Source organism: Hipposideros armiger, unplaced genomic scaffold (assembly GCF_001890085.2).
Source record: "Hipposideros armiger isolate ML-2016 unplaced genomic scaffold, ASM189008v1 scaffold_407, whole genome shotgun sequence".
In the NCBI taxonomy this organism is placed as follows: Eukaryota; Metazoa; Chordata; class Mammalia; order Chiroptera; family Hipposideridae; genus Hipposideros; species Hipposideros armiger.
In genome coordinates, this window is record NW_017731757.1 from 594,935 (window position 1) to 612,465 (window position 17,531).

Sequence of the window (17,531 nt, forward strand, 5' to 3'; positions counted from 1 at the left end):
CCGGATCTCTTGAGACAATCACTTCTAAACAATTACAGTACATTTTGTTAGCATCATCTCCTGCAAGCCAAGAAACAGAATAGTTTTTGATTAATAAGCAAAACAGAAAGCAGAAATGGTGAAATTAAAATAGCAAAGTTTGCATTATATTTGTTGATTAAATAGTGGTCTATACCTTTTTCTAAGATCAGCTTACTAAAGAACTCACACACCCATTTGGAAATATGGATTTTCCAAATTCAAAAAGAATGCTTTATATAATATCAAATTTTTTACAGCTTCAATGAGCCTTATCATTGGTTATCATCGTTTCAAAATATGCATCATCCAGCTTCTATGTCTAAAAAGATATTCATTGGCAGAACTGACTTAAGAAAATTAGAGACACCTAGGAAACTTGGGAATCACCAATTAGCAGATTATTGTCACTTTCGTAATGTGTGTGTGTGTGTGTGTGTGTTATCCTAAGAAAAGGGTTCCAAGATCTGAAGAAAACAGAATATGCATGGAAATTGTTAAGCAAAAATCACTTTATCCATGAATAAATACTTTCTGAATACAGAGTCTGGGTAATGTGCTAGAAAAAGCATCTGGCTGGAAGTCAGATGGAGGCAGGCTCTGTCACTGGCTGAGTGATCTTGATTGAGTAAATGAACATCTTCACTTCTGCAACATGGAGAAAGTCCTCCCTTTAGCACAGTGGAATTGAAAGGATTAGAAGGGTTGGCCTTTGAAAAATGCCTGTTCCCCTTTTTCCCTCTCTTGCCTATAGTTGACCAGTTAGCATCTTCCAAACATTTGCATTTTCTTGGTGAACAGTAAAAAACTAGTCTAGAGTGGGACTAGTTTCTGCATAATGTTGGAAGATGCTCAAAGAAGCACAGAAGCTTTTAATGTGTTTGTGTTTGCTTCCTTATTTGTTGGCTTGTTTGGTAGAGGGGCAAAAATTGGTGTGATTTTTAGTCCGCCAAAAGAAGACCCGAGAATCCTTTATCTTCCCTTCTCCTCAAACAATGCGAACTTAGGTCTAATATTCAATTATATTTAATCACTCAGAGAATGGGACAAAGTATGTGACAAATTTGAAGTTTTTCACTTTGGTTTTCAATCCTCCATTTAAGGCATGGACTGGCACCAGGAATATATAGTGTAGACAACTTAAATTCTCCAGAGGAATGAATGTTTTAGGTGAACACTGTAGAACTGAATTTTGTGAGTTCTTTTAGGTAAAATGTTAAAAAGCAAATAAGTATTTGATCATTGTCCCCATATATTTTTCATAGTTCTATTTCCCCATAGATACCATGAATAATTCCAAAGTATTAGATTTGGTAAGACATTCTCCATTTTTGAGCCACTCTATGAAGATCATAAAGATTCAATTATCCTAAATTCTTGACCCATTCCTTAGTGGGACATTTCAGCAAAACACTCATTAAACTAATGAAACTTCTGTAGGGAAAAGTCCTTCACTGATCCAACAGGTCACACTCAGTGGAGAGCAGGAGGCCTTTGTCTCAAAACCTGTTCCTACTTCAGGCTTAAATGTTTATACGTAAAATCCTCAATACATCCTTTTACATTTCCAATAATTAATTTTTTCTTTACCTGTTTTTGCCTGACTCTTAATAAGCTGAACACTTTAATTTTCTATTATTTTTAATTTCATTTAAATGGCCATAACATCAAATTGGTGCAACCTTACGAAAATCACTTAATCTCTCCTATTTCTCAGATTTTCTCATTATTTAGATTCCAAGCTGTGCCAATTATGCCCTAAATCTTTACATGGAGATATGGACTAATCAGGAATTCATCTGACCCTACAGGCTTTTTGGACCTACTCTATAGAATTACAAAAACCTTCAAAGACTTGGTGGATATATTATCTAAGTATCTGGAGACAACAGCTATGGCCTAATTAATTCTTCAATCACTGCAAAGTGCAGGCTACCAGCACATCATGAATAATATGGAGGGACCTCTCACTGCCCATTACACTGCCTCCTCACCATAACCAATTCCATGTGTCCTTCATTTCCTATTAGCCTCTGTTGCATACAACCCCCTTCTGTTCCAGTTGATACTGATATTTTGGTTGCAAGGAACAAAAAGTCAGTGTGCTTCATATTAGATGGAAATAAGGAAAAATGTAAACATCAGCCATATTGGAATCCAGAATTCAGACAACCAGTCATCATGACAGAACACAAGACATGCCCAAGGTGACTCATAGAGACTGATTTGTTTCCTAAGGCTGCCATGACAAAGTACCACAAAGTGGCTTAAAACAACAGAAATGTGTGTCTCATGGTTCTGGAGGCTAGAAGTCAGAATTCAAGGTGTCTGAAGCCTGTAAGAGAAAATCCTTCCTTGCCTCCTCCTAGCCTCTAGTCATTTGCTGGCAATTCTTAGCATTTCTTGGCTTGTAGCTGCTGCACTTTAATCTCTGCCTCCACTGTCACATGGCACTCTTCCCTTGTGTATCTGTGTCTTCACATGGTATTCTCCTCTTCTTATGAGAACACCTGTCATAGGTTATGGCCCACCCTAATGACCTCATCATATCTTGATTTTATCTTCAAAGACCCTATTTCCAAATACGGTCATACTCACTGGTATCAGGAGTTAGGACTTCAACACATCTTTTTGGAAGATACAATATAATGCATAACAGACACTCACCTAGAAGGTTGTTTAGGACCTGTTCTGGCAACTATTAGTACACAATAGTATACCTTGCTGCCACCTCAGAGGACAAGATTTTATGGATTCCCTACTAACATGCTTCAGCTTTTCTATTGTTATCTTTTTAAAAATTTTGTTCTGTCTACCAACTGTTCTACTTTCTCTGAATCTTATATTGAAAATCAATGAGCAAATATGATTATTCTAATGAGTTACCTACTGTTTTTTTGTGCCAAGCCCTCAATCCTAATCACCACTGAGGCCTTTGACAAGTCTATACATCGGCTGTCCAGGACACATGGAAAGCTTTTAAATATAGAATAACATTATTAAAACTTAGAAATGTATGCCTAACACTTTAAGAATGTAAGTTTTGATGGTTAAGAGCTTGCGCAAAGGTTTGAAATCTGAGCAACAGCGCTTCGAGTCCGGCCCGAGCTGAGCTGCCGCTGAGCTGCCAACAGGTTGCAGGATGGCTCAGCTAAAAAAGAAAGAAAGAAAGAAAATAAAAAATAAAAAAATGTAAGTTTTGAAATTTAAAGAATTCACGCATACACCATAAATCCACCTTGCCAGAGAGATGTATTGTGATAAATTTAACATACAATGAAGTGATTCATAACTATCTGAATGTTAATGTTGCTTAGGGAATCATAACTTTTAATTACCTGAATTTTACACATTTAAATTTGCATATATATTATTACATTAATTCAACTTTAAAGACTATATATGTACTCTATATATGTGAAACATGATAATGTGTATGTGTGTAATTATAATTGAACTCAAGGGATCCCCATAACGATTCAATAACATAGAAAAAACTCAAAGCCAAAAGCAATAAATCATTTAAATTATATGTTTAATAGCTTGTGGCTGCAGTTTTTTATACATATTCATTCATGTGTGCCTTTTTTTATTTTGCATTGATTTAAAAGCCATTTCTTCGATGTTTTATAATTTTGACCTCATGTAAATCAACTCAGTTGAAAATTTTACATATTCAAATTAATGCAAAAAGTATAAGATGTTCATTTGCATTATTGAAAAGTAATTTTTATATGTTCACCATAGGCATGCTCACTATAAGAGGTTGCATGGATTCAATGATTTAATCACCGCAACTTAAACGCTCTGTTTAAAATCATGAAAATGATAAGTTGTTATATAGACTCAATGTTTTTGAGTAGAAAGAATTTAATTCATGAGGGACTTGTAATCTACCAATTTGAAATGTTATAATCAGAGGGTGATTTATTGTATTTCTCAAAGCATGAATCAAACATCCTGATTGTCTGCTAATTTTTTGGGTTTAGTTACTAGTATATTTTTGTTTTTGTTTTGCTGCATTTGAAATACATAAGTAGATGATTTTAATAGGGGTATAAGCCTCAATCCTCATTTGGTTGAAAGCTCAATATGATACTAGAACTTGGGCAATATGTCTTTCTCAAATTCTCTGGAAATTCTGTACCCAGAAATTGCTGTGGTGCATTGAATAGCAGCAGACAGAAAATAATATTACTGCTGGGTTTTGCTTGTCTTGTTTTTGCTTGAGTCTCCATTTATACATGGCATGAGAGAGCCATCTACAGAAAGTTAAGAAAAGAACTGTCTCCTACAATAAGAACAAAAACTCTAAGAATGTCCGATAAGAGACATTGCTCTGTGGTGACATGTTGAGCATCCTACTGTCACACAGTGGAGCCTGAAATGGGCACACACAATATTAGGCAGCTCTTGGAGGGACTTAAAACTACCTTGTTATAGTGATACAGGCCAACATTCACACTCGTCTAAAGTCCAAAAAGATCTGATGTCAGGCCACAGAGAGCAGCCAGTTATCAAGAGTCTGGGACAGTAAAATCAGGAAGCAAGCCATAGATTTGGCCCAGGAAGCCCTGGGCCAGCTCAAAAGGGACTGTTTAAGACTATCTCATCTTTGAGGCAGTATCCCTCCCCAGATCATGAAGCTCCAGCTTCTGACGCAGTGCCACTTCGTTTTGGTGGAAACGTGAGTACAACTTACTCAGAATTCTGGTAATTCTCTGCAATTTCTGTTAACTGGTATCGGCAGCTTTTCCTGGCTCCCTGACACTTGTTTTGGTGAGGAGGGTCTTATAGAAGTGGTTCTGTGAGCACATTTGCTTTATCAGTTATTTTTAATCACTGTCTATCTTTCATCCCAATTGGACTTAACTCTTTGAAGAGAAGGGTTTTTGTATTTGTTTTTTGTTTGGTTTGTATTAGTTTGTTTGTATAGTTAGTTGGTTGGTTGGTTGATGATTTGTCATTGAACCCCATGGGATAACTCAGGGCTTCTAGTAGGAATTCAATAAATGTTGACTGAGTGAACCCTTGCAATGCATAACGGAGGTGACTCCCTATTATGCTAAATCTAGAGTGATCCAGAGCCTAGACAACTTGACAGGGAAGGCATGACAATGCCAAATAAATTCAAAGCTAAATACAAATAATGCTTGCTCTTTAAATACATCTTCAAGCCCCATAGTTCTCCTTCCGACCGGATTGGAGTCCGTATGACCCTTCTACATAGAAACTTGAGAAGGGCAGAAATAATCAGAATGATGCTATTCAATATAAATGCTAGTGAACACTTACTGAGGGTTATATGCTTGAGGTAACAACTGTTATTTTGTCTATTCTACATATTCATTCATTCAAAAAGTATTATTTGATACAGACTGCACATTTTTCATTGTTATTTACCTGGGTTTGATAATTGTACTATGGTTATGTGAGATGTTACCATTTGAGGATAAAGGGTTAAATAGAATGTTTTCATAACTTTTTGTAATTCTGAAAATTTTTCAAAATGAAAAGATTTTTTTAAAGTATTATTTGAGCACGCTCTGTGGGCCAGATGGTATTTTAGGCCCTAGGGACATGGCAGTGAAAAGAATGATGCCCCTGTTTGTGGAATTTGGAAACAGACACAAGAGAACTTACTCCAGACCTCACATACATAGTCATTATATTATAGTGTGCTCATAATATCATATAAGGAACATTAAGTATGCCTGTGCAGGAAAAGTAAATTGTGCAAATAGAATTTTGGAAATAACTGGTATGGATAGGGGTTATGGTTCATTTATAAATATCATGAAACAGAAATTTGGAGTAACAAAAGTAATTTTGTTAGGATCAAATATCATTTTAAGCTCTCTCCTAGCTTATAATACTGTTAACTTTTTATTTTGAAAAATTTTAGTAATGCAAAACACTTGAAATAATAGTACAATGAAATCCTTATAAATCTTCCATGTAGTTTCAACAATTTTAACATGTTGCCAAATATATACACCTTTTTTGTTGAATCATTTGAAAGTGTGTCACAGACATTTTAAACTTTATGGATCTCCTAAGAATAAGTCCATTCTCCTATATAACCATAGTTCTACAATAGTATCCCACCTAAGAAAATCAACAATTCTACAATGTAACTAAATATGTAGCTTATGTTCAAATTTTCTCCCAATTTTTCACAAAATGTCCTTAATAGCTATTTGTTTTTTCAAACTGGGATCCAATCAAGGCTCACACATTGTATTTTGTTATGTCTCTTGAATCTAATCTAGGACAGCATTTCCCCCATAAGACATTAAGCCACAAAAATTCAGGCCAGTTTTATTATAGAATGCCCCTACATCCTGAATTTGATTGTTTCTCATAATGCTGCTTAACTTGTTCCCCTCTTCCCTGGATTTCCTGTAAACTGGAAGTTAGGTTTGGAGGTTTAACATTTTGGCCTAAAATACTTCCTAAGTGATGTTGTGTGTATCTGGTTTTACCTCATCTGAAGGCACATGACATCACCTATCTCACTCTATGAGATACTAAATTTGGTCACTCAGTTAAGGCAGTATCCCCAGATTGCTCTGTTGTAAAGATACAATGTTCCCTTTGTAATAATAGGTAAACGCTGGGGTGATACTTTGGCGCTGTTCCAATATCACATTCTCCACAATTGTTTCACCCAATGGTTTTAGCATCTACTCAGGAGTTGGGGATTTCAAATGATGATTTTCTAATGTATTATCATTCCTTCTACATTTATTAGCTTTCCTTCTCCTACCACCTTCACTCCTATTCCTTCTCCCCTCTCTCTTTCTTGAGTATCACTATGGATCTGAGGATATTCTTTTATTTAATGTACTATAATTATTACAATTACTGACATCTTTGATTTCAAATTATCATAAATGTGGCTAGTGGGAGCCTCTTCAAGCTTTCCTGCTTATTTGTATTCCAACTCATCTCTCAACTCTTATTTCATATCATTTTATCTATGAAGTATTTTTTTACTGAGAGTATTAAGTGCCCTCTTCCCCATATTCTATTGTGTGCTGCTTATAACTTCATTACCATAATTAACATTTTTGCATAATAATTATGTATAGGTTTGTCTTTCCACTAATCTATAAGGATCTTGAGAGAAGAGACATATTTGTACTTGATATCCCCACTACTCAGTATAGGACCTGGTAAATGTTTATTATGACTGGTGTAATTAATCAGTTATTTCTCTTGTCCAGTTTATCGTTCTTCTTTAAGTTTGTTCTCCTTCTTTTTTTCTTTTTCCTTTTTTTTTCCATTTTCTTTTATGTTGGCTTTATTGACGTATAGTAGGCATAAAAAACTTTAAGATATTTAATAATTTTCTATATGTTTACATTGTGAAAGGATTCCCCATCTACTTAATTAACACATCCATCACCTCACATATTTATCTTTTTCTTTTTTAATGACAACATTTACATTCTGCTCTTTCAAGAAATTTTAATCGTATAATAACAGTGTTATCAACTATAGTCGCTATGTGTTATATTAGCTCTACACATATGAGTATTTATCTTATGGCTGAAAGTTTGCATCCTTTACCAGGCTCTCCCTTTTTCCCCCCAACCCAGACTTTGGCAACTGTTTTTATACTCTCTGTTTCTATGAGTTTGACTTTCTTTTTCCTTTTTGTTTTAAATTTTTTTAAGACTTAACACATAAGTGATACCATACAGTATTTGTCTTTCTCCATCCAACTTATTTCACTTAGCTTAATGCCCTCAAGGTCCATCCATGTTGTCACAAATGGCAGGATTTCCTTCTCTCTTGTGGCTGAATTATATTCCAGTGTGTGTGTGTGTGTGTGTGTGTGTGTGTGTGTGTGTGTGTGCACCACATCTTCTTTATCTACTTATCTGTTGATGGATACGTCTACCTTTTCTGGTTCCATACTTATTACAGAATCAAGGAACTCTCTTTCAAAAGGCAGAATAATCTCTTTGAGGATCTTAAACATGTGGTACTTGTCTAAAACATACAGTGATATCCTTACAGAGATTTTTCAGATCTTATCTATGTAGTCCAAACTTCAAAATCAAGTACTCCACTACTTTCTTATTGGTGCTTTCCTGACTCCCAGGTGAATCTCCAGGATAAAAAAATGAAGCTTATGACAGTGTTCTATTTTTACTTTTCTGTGACATAGCAAAGAACTTGTCTTGATAACAAAGCTTTTCACTCTGGACTATAAAAGAATCTTCAGTTCCAACCAATTACTGAGCCAACTAAAGGCATTTTTTTTTAGTGCTGCAATTGATAGTAACCAATTTTTAAAAATAAGTTAACATTCTTGTCTTACAGAAGTGAACAGCCTCACAGTTAAAATTTCTGATGAACACTGGCTGCAATGGCTTTTAAGGCTGGCACAATGCCATTGTTATCAGTGACAAAATGCTGATGTCTTCTTTTACCTCCACAAAACCACAAATGATGTTTCTCTTCCAGCAATTAATCATGGACTAGTTGGATATCACTATCAGGCTCTTTTAAAACTGAGTCAACAGAAAGTAATAGCTAATAGTAGTCTATGGAGCACTCTAAAAGTTCCAGGTTGTTTTTAAGTAGCTTATTTTATTGTAATCTTCTTCAAAATAGACCCATGTTTTCAACCCAGATCCATATAGCTAACCATAACCATAACCTATCTCTATTTGGAGTCTTCACAAGTGCCTCATATTCAGTATGTCCCAAACTCATCAATTCTCCTGGTTCAATGAATGTCAACACTATTCGCCAACTCGCCCAAGCCAGAGTCCGAGCACCATCACTCACATGGCTATTTCTTTCATGTGTCGTTGCCCAACACATTCAATCAACAAAGATTTTGCATTCTGACTTCCTAACATCTTGAATCCTACCTACCTGCTTGCCACATTGCACCTCAAAACTCATTATGTCCAACACTGAACTCGTGTCTTTTCCCCTAAAACCTGCTCCATCCTCACAGTGAACAGAAGCACATCCATCCAGTTGTCAAAGTCTAGATCCTTCATACCCTGGATGAACTGGACATGCATGTACGTTTCTTTCTTTCCAGCCCTACTCTGCTCTCTTGTTGACTCCTCGTCCTCTGTTACCTGAGCTCTTCCAATCACCTTTCCCCTGGTCTCTGGGCTCAAGTTTATTCTACATATTGCTGCAGAATAATCTTTCCATCACATGAGTCTGATATACACTCCTCATTTTAAGCGACCCTCAAAAGTAGCATAGAATTACAGTTCAAAAACAAATAAAACTAATTTGTGTAAGAGTTCAGGTTTATGGTTAGCTTTGGAGAGAAAGCTGTGGGGAATGACTGTTAGGAAGCAGGGGGAATACTGCCAGTGTGATCCTGGTGAAGGTTGCATGAGTGTGACAGATGTATGAAAATTCATTGAACTGTACAAGTAGGGTATGGGCATGTTTGTGTATATTTGTTTTTCTTCAATTAAAAAGTTGATTAAATAAAAACAATAATTGATTAGCCAGTTATCTTCATATCCGGATTGGGCAACAGCTCCAATTTTTTTATAAACCTCTTCACCACAGTGAGTTTTGTTTTTAATCACATTCAGAATCAAAAGTGTTCTGGTCCCAATAGCTAATCATCAACGATGAGTAGAAAGTCACATATTCACTCTTATTTATTATGGATAGTTGGGATCTATGGATTTGCTTCATGTCATTGTGATAATGCACCGCCTCACTGTGAAACAGTCCCCCTTCCAATGAGCAGCAGTTCATCCACTCTAGGGGACGATTCCTGTCAGCTCTCTTTTGTCACCACACTTGTTTAATGCCTATGTGAGGCCGTTTAGTGAGACAGAGAGACATTTTGGTGTCAGTAGCATCAATATGCTGATGCGGGAACATCAATATGCTGATACAGGCTCAACTCTATGCCAGCTGGTATTACTATTCAACTCTTCCAGCCTGGCTGAATTGGAGATAAAAATGAAAGCCAAATGCTTAAATATAAATGCAGACACAACAGCAGAGAAACTATAGTAAGAAAAGAGACACCCTCTGGGTCAATGGCAGAAATTATTCTGACACTTTCAATTACAGGAACTGAGAACATAAATTCTAGGTGAATATATGACCTATAATTCTCAGTAGGATTTCATAAAAATTCACACTAATGTTCCCATCAGTTTGGGAAATGTATGAATAGAAAACTCTGCTGTGTGAACACTAAAGTTATAACAATGAGAAACTTAAAGATAATTGCATAAAACACTGATGATAAAATGATATAATGCATTACATATAAAACACTTACAATTATCAATATATAATAATGCAATTATATATTTGCATCTTTAGTGTCTGCAATGTGCTAGGCAGGCACAAAGCATTTTTATACATATTTTATTTAATGTAGCTTTATATAACTTCTTGCGATGCATTACAATAAAATCAAACACAGTAAGAAGTTCACCTAAGTTCATGCCATTGCTATAGTTTTTATCTTCTCTGTTGTTTTTTGAGTATCCATGGAGTGCCCACACTGACAGTTTAATCTTCACTATTATAATCATATATGTTAAAATATTAACATAAAGCACTGAAATACCTAAATCCTGAATCCAGCTCCCCAGTAACCAACTGTCAGGAAATTTTCCAGACATGACTAATGTTCTCCAGCTAGTCATAATGTGCCCTCTGATCCATACTTACCTATTGCTCAGCCCCCTTTAAGCTGTTTCTGAGAAGTACATTCATACGCATCTCACCTATCTCACCTAGAAGGTTCAGCCCCCAGGTGTTCTAGATGCCAAATGATTCAAAATAAAAAAGGTCTAGAGCATGAAACCAAAGGGCTAGGCTAGTGGGTGGTTAAACAGTTTCGGGGGAGGAAGCAGGACATCTGAGCTAAAGGTACAGATGTGAAGAAAGAAGCCTTAAATAGAGAGAAAAAGGTATAGTAGCCAAGGATGGATAAAGCAGGGACCTTGTGAAGAAGAATAACATAATATGTACCCTCTCAGGATGTGCCCCAGGTCCCTCTTGCTTCCAGGGTATTTGCAACTGGGAGTAGCGAGTGACCTTTGAAGAGAGCAAAGAGCTCTTTCAAATAGTATTCTGGTAAATCTAGCTTAGGTTTAGAAATGCATTCACACTCAATTAAAAATGAATGGTGTAAAATTAACAATGAAAGGGGAAATAAAAAGAGGGATGAACAAAAAAAGATACTGGACCCAAAGTGGAATGGAGACAAAAATGAGAGCAAATTAAAAGGTTTCCCAGTCTGTTAACATTGTAAAACCTTCTCTCCCTTTCTCTCCATCCCTCTGTCCCCATTAAGTATCTCCATCTGAAACAAAATATACAAAAAACCCATTTCCTCCATGTTTCTTTCTTTTCCACAATCCCATTTTCCTAATTCTGGAGCTGAAATATGCACTCCAAAGGAGATGAGTAGGTAAATGGGAAGAATTCGTTAGTCTGGTCTTCCTTTAGCTAGGCAAGACTGATCAAGTTATGGTTTTTGAAATGAAACAAATTGTTATTTGATTATATTAAGATCAGTTGCTGGGTCAGGAGGATTTTTTTAAACCAAAATTACACAAATGACGCAAATTTTCTTGGCTCATGATACTTGATACAACTAATTTTAGACTAAGTGATTTTTAGCACTTGCAGCTGCAAATATAACAGATTCAAGACAACAATCAACACTAAATTTTGATATTTTGTTACTTTTGAATTATAGTATTTCTAAATAAAGGCACTTCTTAACTTACTGCCACTTGACCTTCAAGAGATTCTTCAGCCACATTCAAACACATATTAAGGTACTTATATTAGGCTAGAAGATACCTACTTACGGCAGACAGTCCATTTCCTGATGGTGCCTTTCAAATTGTCCTTTGGTTTCTAAAGTCTCATTTCTTCTCTTTTCAGGGTAATTCATTTCTTCTAAGTGAAACACTGAAAGTAGAAAGGATACATGGGTATAGCAAACAGCCAGTTGTCTACACAAAATACTTTGCTCCCTAATTCCTTGGTAACAGAATCCCAATTTTGTTGGGGAAAATGTGCCCAGCTATAAAATTACATTTCTCAGACTCTCACCAGGCAAGGGGTGGCCAGACGGCAAGAACTAGTTAATGAGAGGTTAGAGGAAATCATTTGCTAGAACTTTGGGGAAAGTTTATTAAATATGGCAGATTTAATTGGCACCCAGGTTTTGTCTTTTCTCCTCTTTTCTCTTCCTTTTGCCAGGAATATATACATGATACCTGAGGATATAGGAGCCAATCTATGATGAGAAGGCTAAAATCCATATGTTAAAAATGGCAGAAAAAAAAGACACAAAAGACTGGACACCTTTGAAATCCACAGCACCTCCAGACTGCTTACTTCATTCCATGAGAGAAAATATACAATCTCTTACTAGTTTAAACTACTCTGGGGGTTGTTGATATTGTCAACCTACCTCACCCTCTTAAATGACACACTGAGAGATAACCTGAGTGAAGCATTGACAGAGGGACAAAAACACAGTGTCTTGTCCTTACACAATTATGAAAATTATTTACATGAGTAGCTCATAAATTCACTCTGGAATTAAGTCTAAAACTTGTGTTTCAAAAATACTTTGACCAATTAGGAAAATGCAAATCAAGTTCCATCACAAGAAAAAAATAATGGGGGTTTTCTTTTTTCTTTTCCTTTTTTTTGTATCTATATGAGATGATGGGTGTTAACTTGTTGTGGTAATCATGTCATGACATTAAGTCACACAGTGCTGTATTTCAATTATATATCAATAAAACTGGTGGGAAAAAAGTAGACTATTACCAAAATCTTTGAAGCTCTCTGTGGGCCCATCTTTGATCTCATCTTCTTTTTTTCACCTAGAGATAATCAATGTACTAAACTTTGTGTGACTGTTCCCTTCCTTTCATTAGAGCATGCATGTATCCCTATAGGTTACATCATTAGTAGTATCTGTTTTGGAAACCTGTGTAATAGACTATTACTATATGTATTCTTTCATGTCTTGGTTTTTCACTGACATGTTCTTGAGATTCATTCATATTTATCTAATAGCTGTGATTCATTTATTGTCGCTGTTGTTCAGTTTTCCATTGCACAAATTAACCACATTTTGTCATTCTAGTTCAATGGATATTTGAGCTATGTCCAGTTTTTTGGTATTACAAACAATAATTGTATAAGCTTTCTTGTATAGATTTCCTGCAAAACTTTTTCTAGAGTAGAGGTTGGCATACTGTGGCCCATGGGCCAAATACGAGATGTGATCAAACAATATGATGAATGTTTAAATAAAAAAAATGATTACAGTAAAAGACACATTGCCATTAATCCCCTTCAAAATATTCCTCCTTGCTTTGAACACACTTATGCCATCATTCTTGCCATTTTCTGAAGCAGTTCTGGAAGTCCTCTTTTGTGAGTGTCTTTAGTTGCGCTGTCCTGGCTGCCTTGATATCCTGAATTATTTTGACTTTGGGCAAGAACCAGAAGTTGCAGTGTTAGATCTGGTGAATAAGGTGGATGAGGACACACCATAATGTTTTTATTTGACAGAAATTGCTGTACCAGAAGTGATGTGTGACACAGAGCATTGTCATGATGGAGGATGAAGTAGAAACACTCATGAAAGAGGACTTCCAGAATTGCTTCAGAAAGTGGCAAGAATGACAGAATAAATGTGTTTAAGTGAGGGGGAGCATCTTGAGGGGGATTAACAGCAATGTGTCTTTTACTGTAAAACATTTTTTTCTTTAAACATTCGCCATATTGTTTGATCACACCTCGTATGTATAGCTTGCCAGTTAAAAATGGTTTTTATATTTTTTTATTTAGAAAAAGCAAAAGAATGATACTATTTTATGATATATGAAAACAGAAAATTCAGTGTCCATCAATAAAGTTTTTTGGGAACATATCCACGTCCACTTGTGTATGGTTGCATCAATGATAGAATGACAGAGCTCTCATCTCAGTCATTTATACTTCCTTCAAAGCGTAGTTATACCACCTATTCTGTTAGGCTTTTCTTGAGATTGCCTCCTCCTTTACTTCCTGTTATATTTACTGTAATATGCCAGTCCTTTAGATCTCGTCACATAGAACTCATTATAATTTACTTTTTATGTACTGTACTACCTTTCCAACTAAATGAAAAAGTCACTAGGGTTTGAGGCCATGTTTCATGACACACATGTAAAGCAGCTGCTCTACAAACGCTTATTTTGATTGTTGAGAATCAAGACAGTACTTTTCCGATGCCTCCCTAGAGACTGAAAGAATTTGTGCAGCTTCACAAAATGCTAGATTTAACCTCAGGAAATAATTTTAATGAGAAAATTCACTAACGCTGTTTATTCATGTTTATTTGTTCAATAAGATTTCTTAAAAGTGTGTTTTCTTCTTCTGGACTTCAATCGAATTTTATTAACTTTTCTCTATAATAATTTATAGGTATATGTTTTTATGTCCATACTACACTATAAGCCCTTTGAAGACATTAACCATTTTATTCATCTCAGTATTTTTCCCAGTATGTGATGCAGTCAACTTCCCATAGATAATATACAATATATTTTGAATGAATTAATGAGTTTGCACATAACTATACTAATCTCTCCTAGAAGATGTAAAACGCAGAACATATGTTTCTTTGTCTTCCACCATGACTTAATCTTTGGGTTTTGTTAAAGAAATAAAACAAATAACAGAAGAAACAGTATAGTGACTTCACAACTTTTGAATGCATTATAAAATACTGACCACAGATGTAAGTATAGAAGGTTGCTGCTAAATAGCAATTTCAAGTTCTTATATCATACCAAATGATTGATTTAAAATGATATATCTCACACACTTAATTCACTATTTGAAAGTCACTGTAATAAACTACACTAAAAAAGTTTCATCAAACTTACCTGGAGTTAGACATTTGTGATGCATTTGTAATCTTTTTTAAATAAAATACAAAAACCTATATAAATCAAATTTACCAACGTGTAAGTAAACAAAACTAAACCATTACTCATTTGGTTATGATTTTAGTATAATCTTGCTTAGGAAGGAGAAATATAGCAAATTATATAAATCTGTATATTTTCTCAACTGGAATGAAGAATAGGATACTTTTGTGTATTTAGGATATTCAAATTTAAAAATAGGAATAGATTCTTATTAACAGCAAGGGAAACCAGGAAGACGTACAGAGTGATATTTTTAAAAAGCCATTTCAGCTGTGAGACTTAGGTGGAGAAAATTAAAGTTTTATTATATTTGGCAGTACCTTTATCCTCAGAGAGCACCACTAAAAATATAGTCCATGCTGTACCTAAAAAAAAAATTCAGGATGATTTATTCTATTAAACACAATATTATTATAAGGCACTCATTAATCACTTTTTCCACATACAATGAAAACTGCTATCATCATCAATTTTCATTCATATTACCCCAAAATGAATAACTTTGAATAAAATTTTGCTAAAAAATATTAAAGTGCAATTGTGTCCCTGAACTGCATTCACTTCATAACTAATCTGTGTTAAAGGGTTATTGATAATGGATGTTAGAATGCTTTGCTGCTCCACTAACTTGAGTGACTTTTGCTGAGTTACTCAAAATCGGTGATTTAATTTGTCTATCTGTCCATAGAAATGACATATAGAAAAGACCTTATTGTTGGTTCAAAACCTCAGCAGTTCCCCTGGTGAAATTTGAAACTGGACTTGTCCACAGAGGACAAGGAGGGACGAATGGCAGAGGCAGGCCACTCCAGATTGGTACATGGCAGGTTTAATGAGCAAGGGAACTTATATGCAAGGCTTATCTTGGGCAGCTGTCAAATAGATCTTTGCACTTGCTGCCAGAATCCTAAAAGTTTGGAAGCTTTAACAGGATTCAGTCACACGTACAGTCCAGGCGGTCTCAATAACATTACTCTCTCAAGGCTGCTTCCTTGAAGTGGCTCCAAGTGTGGGAAAACTGGATGGAATGCACATTCCAAAGACAGGAGATGGGGGAAGGAGTCTCTGATTGCCCAGGACCAGCTCTTGAGTAAACCAGTAGTCACATCCTCTCAGTAACCTCCCTTAACACTTAAATATCATCCAGTCCTTCTCTTTCTTTTGTTCTACCAATAAGGCTACAAGCCCAGGGATGAACCAGTCTTAGGAATATTTCAAACCCACTCAATTTCTAGTAAATACTATGTAAGCTACAATGCATAATAATTATGTAAATAAGTGAAACTGGATTAAATTAATTTCATTCTCTTTAAAAGAGAAATGTAGCATTCCTCATTATTCTGAACTCAAATACCCTGGAATGTGTATGAACATATATTTTAGTAGTATCCTGTAATAGTGCATGTTTCGTAACTTCTTATAGGCAAATCATTTCTTAAATAATTTGCAACCCATCAGATAAATGCTAACATTTAAGACATTCACTGTCAATATTTTATTTCCTTCATTCTACAATTTCAGTCAAAAATTCAATCCAAAAATAAGTGGAAATGAGGAATTAAAGCAAATACTTGTGAAAAATTCATAATACATTTTTCTGTTATGCTCTATGGATAGAAATAAAGCTCCTTACCCATCTGCCTTAGCTTTCTGTCTACTTATCCATAAAACAAGGCCTCTTCAATATTTATTGAGCCCCAGTAACATGTACTGTGCTAGGCTCTGCAAGGGATGCTAACAATGAATAAGGCATGAGCCCTCTGGGAATATACCACCTCTAGTAGGAGAAATAAATAAGTACTGTACTCAAATTCTAAAGTGAGAATTAAAAGTGTATATGACAGTTAAAAATAAAGACCTTATGAGAATTTAAAGGAGGGATTGATCATACCAAGTGGGGGAAGCCGGAAAATGAAGGTTAAACTTAAGAAGGGAGACCTGACTAGAATTTCCAGAGCAAGGTCTTCTAAGGAATTATTTCTAAGTAAATGACAGAAAATGAAAACGTGAAGTGCTAATGTTTTGGCAACTTGAAGAGATCCAGATTTCCTATAGGGCAAGGGAGTGATGAGAGGGGTAAAAAAAATGGATCAGTGCATCCCCTAAACTATTTTCCCCAGCTGCTGCTTCTTTTTACCATATATTTTAATATTTATAATAAAGTTACTTTCTTCTGAAGAGGAAAAGAATCATTCCTGAATAGGAGCCAAAATCTTGAGGCTTCACTTCTGCCCAGTTAAATAAAACTAAATATTTTGCTTGATGAATCATACCTAGTGGAAAACCAGTTAACTTGGTTGCAAGGTTTTGTCTTTGAACCTGATGTAGTAAACGCATGAGCTTTGAGGTCAGCCAGTCCTTGGTTGAAATCCAGACCTAATCACAGTCTGTGTGATTTTGGCTGATAGTGACACAAGCAACGATCGGTTTCCTATGCATTTCACCTGTTATCCTCTAAACCAGCTCTTCGCGCTCTTCTCAAACTTTAATGCGCACAAATATCACCTAGGGGTTCATGCTCAACTGGGGATTCAG

General features: G+C 35.5%; 1 long non-coding RNA gene across 1 annotated transcript; it reads right to left on the reverse strand.

The window, feature by feature from the left end:
* Positions 1-3,139: 3,139 nt before the first annotated feature.
* Positions 3,140-15,363, reverse strand: LOC109394069 (uncharacterized). Its single transcript, XR_002126376.1, has 3 exons — positions 15,317-15,363; positions 11,858-11,964; positions 3,140-3,169 (listed from the first exon to the last, which is right to left on the reverse strand). It is a non-coding gene; the product is annotated as an uncharacterized LOC109394069 (long non-coding RNA).
* Between the last annotated feature and the right edge of the window lie 2,168 nt (positions 15,364-17,531).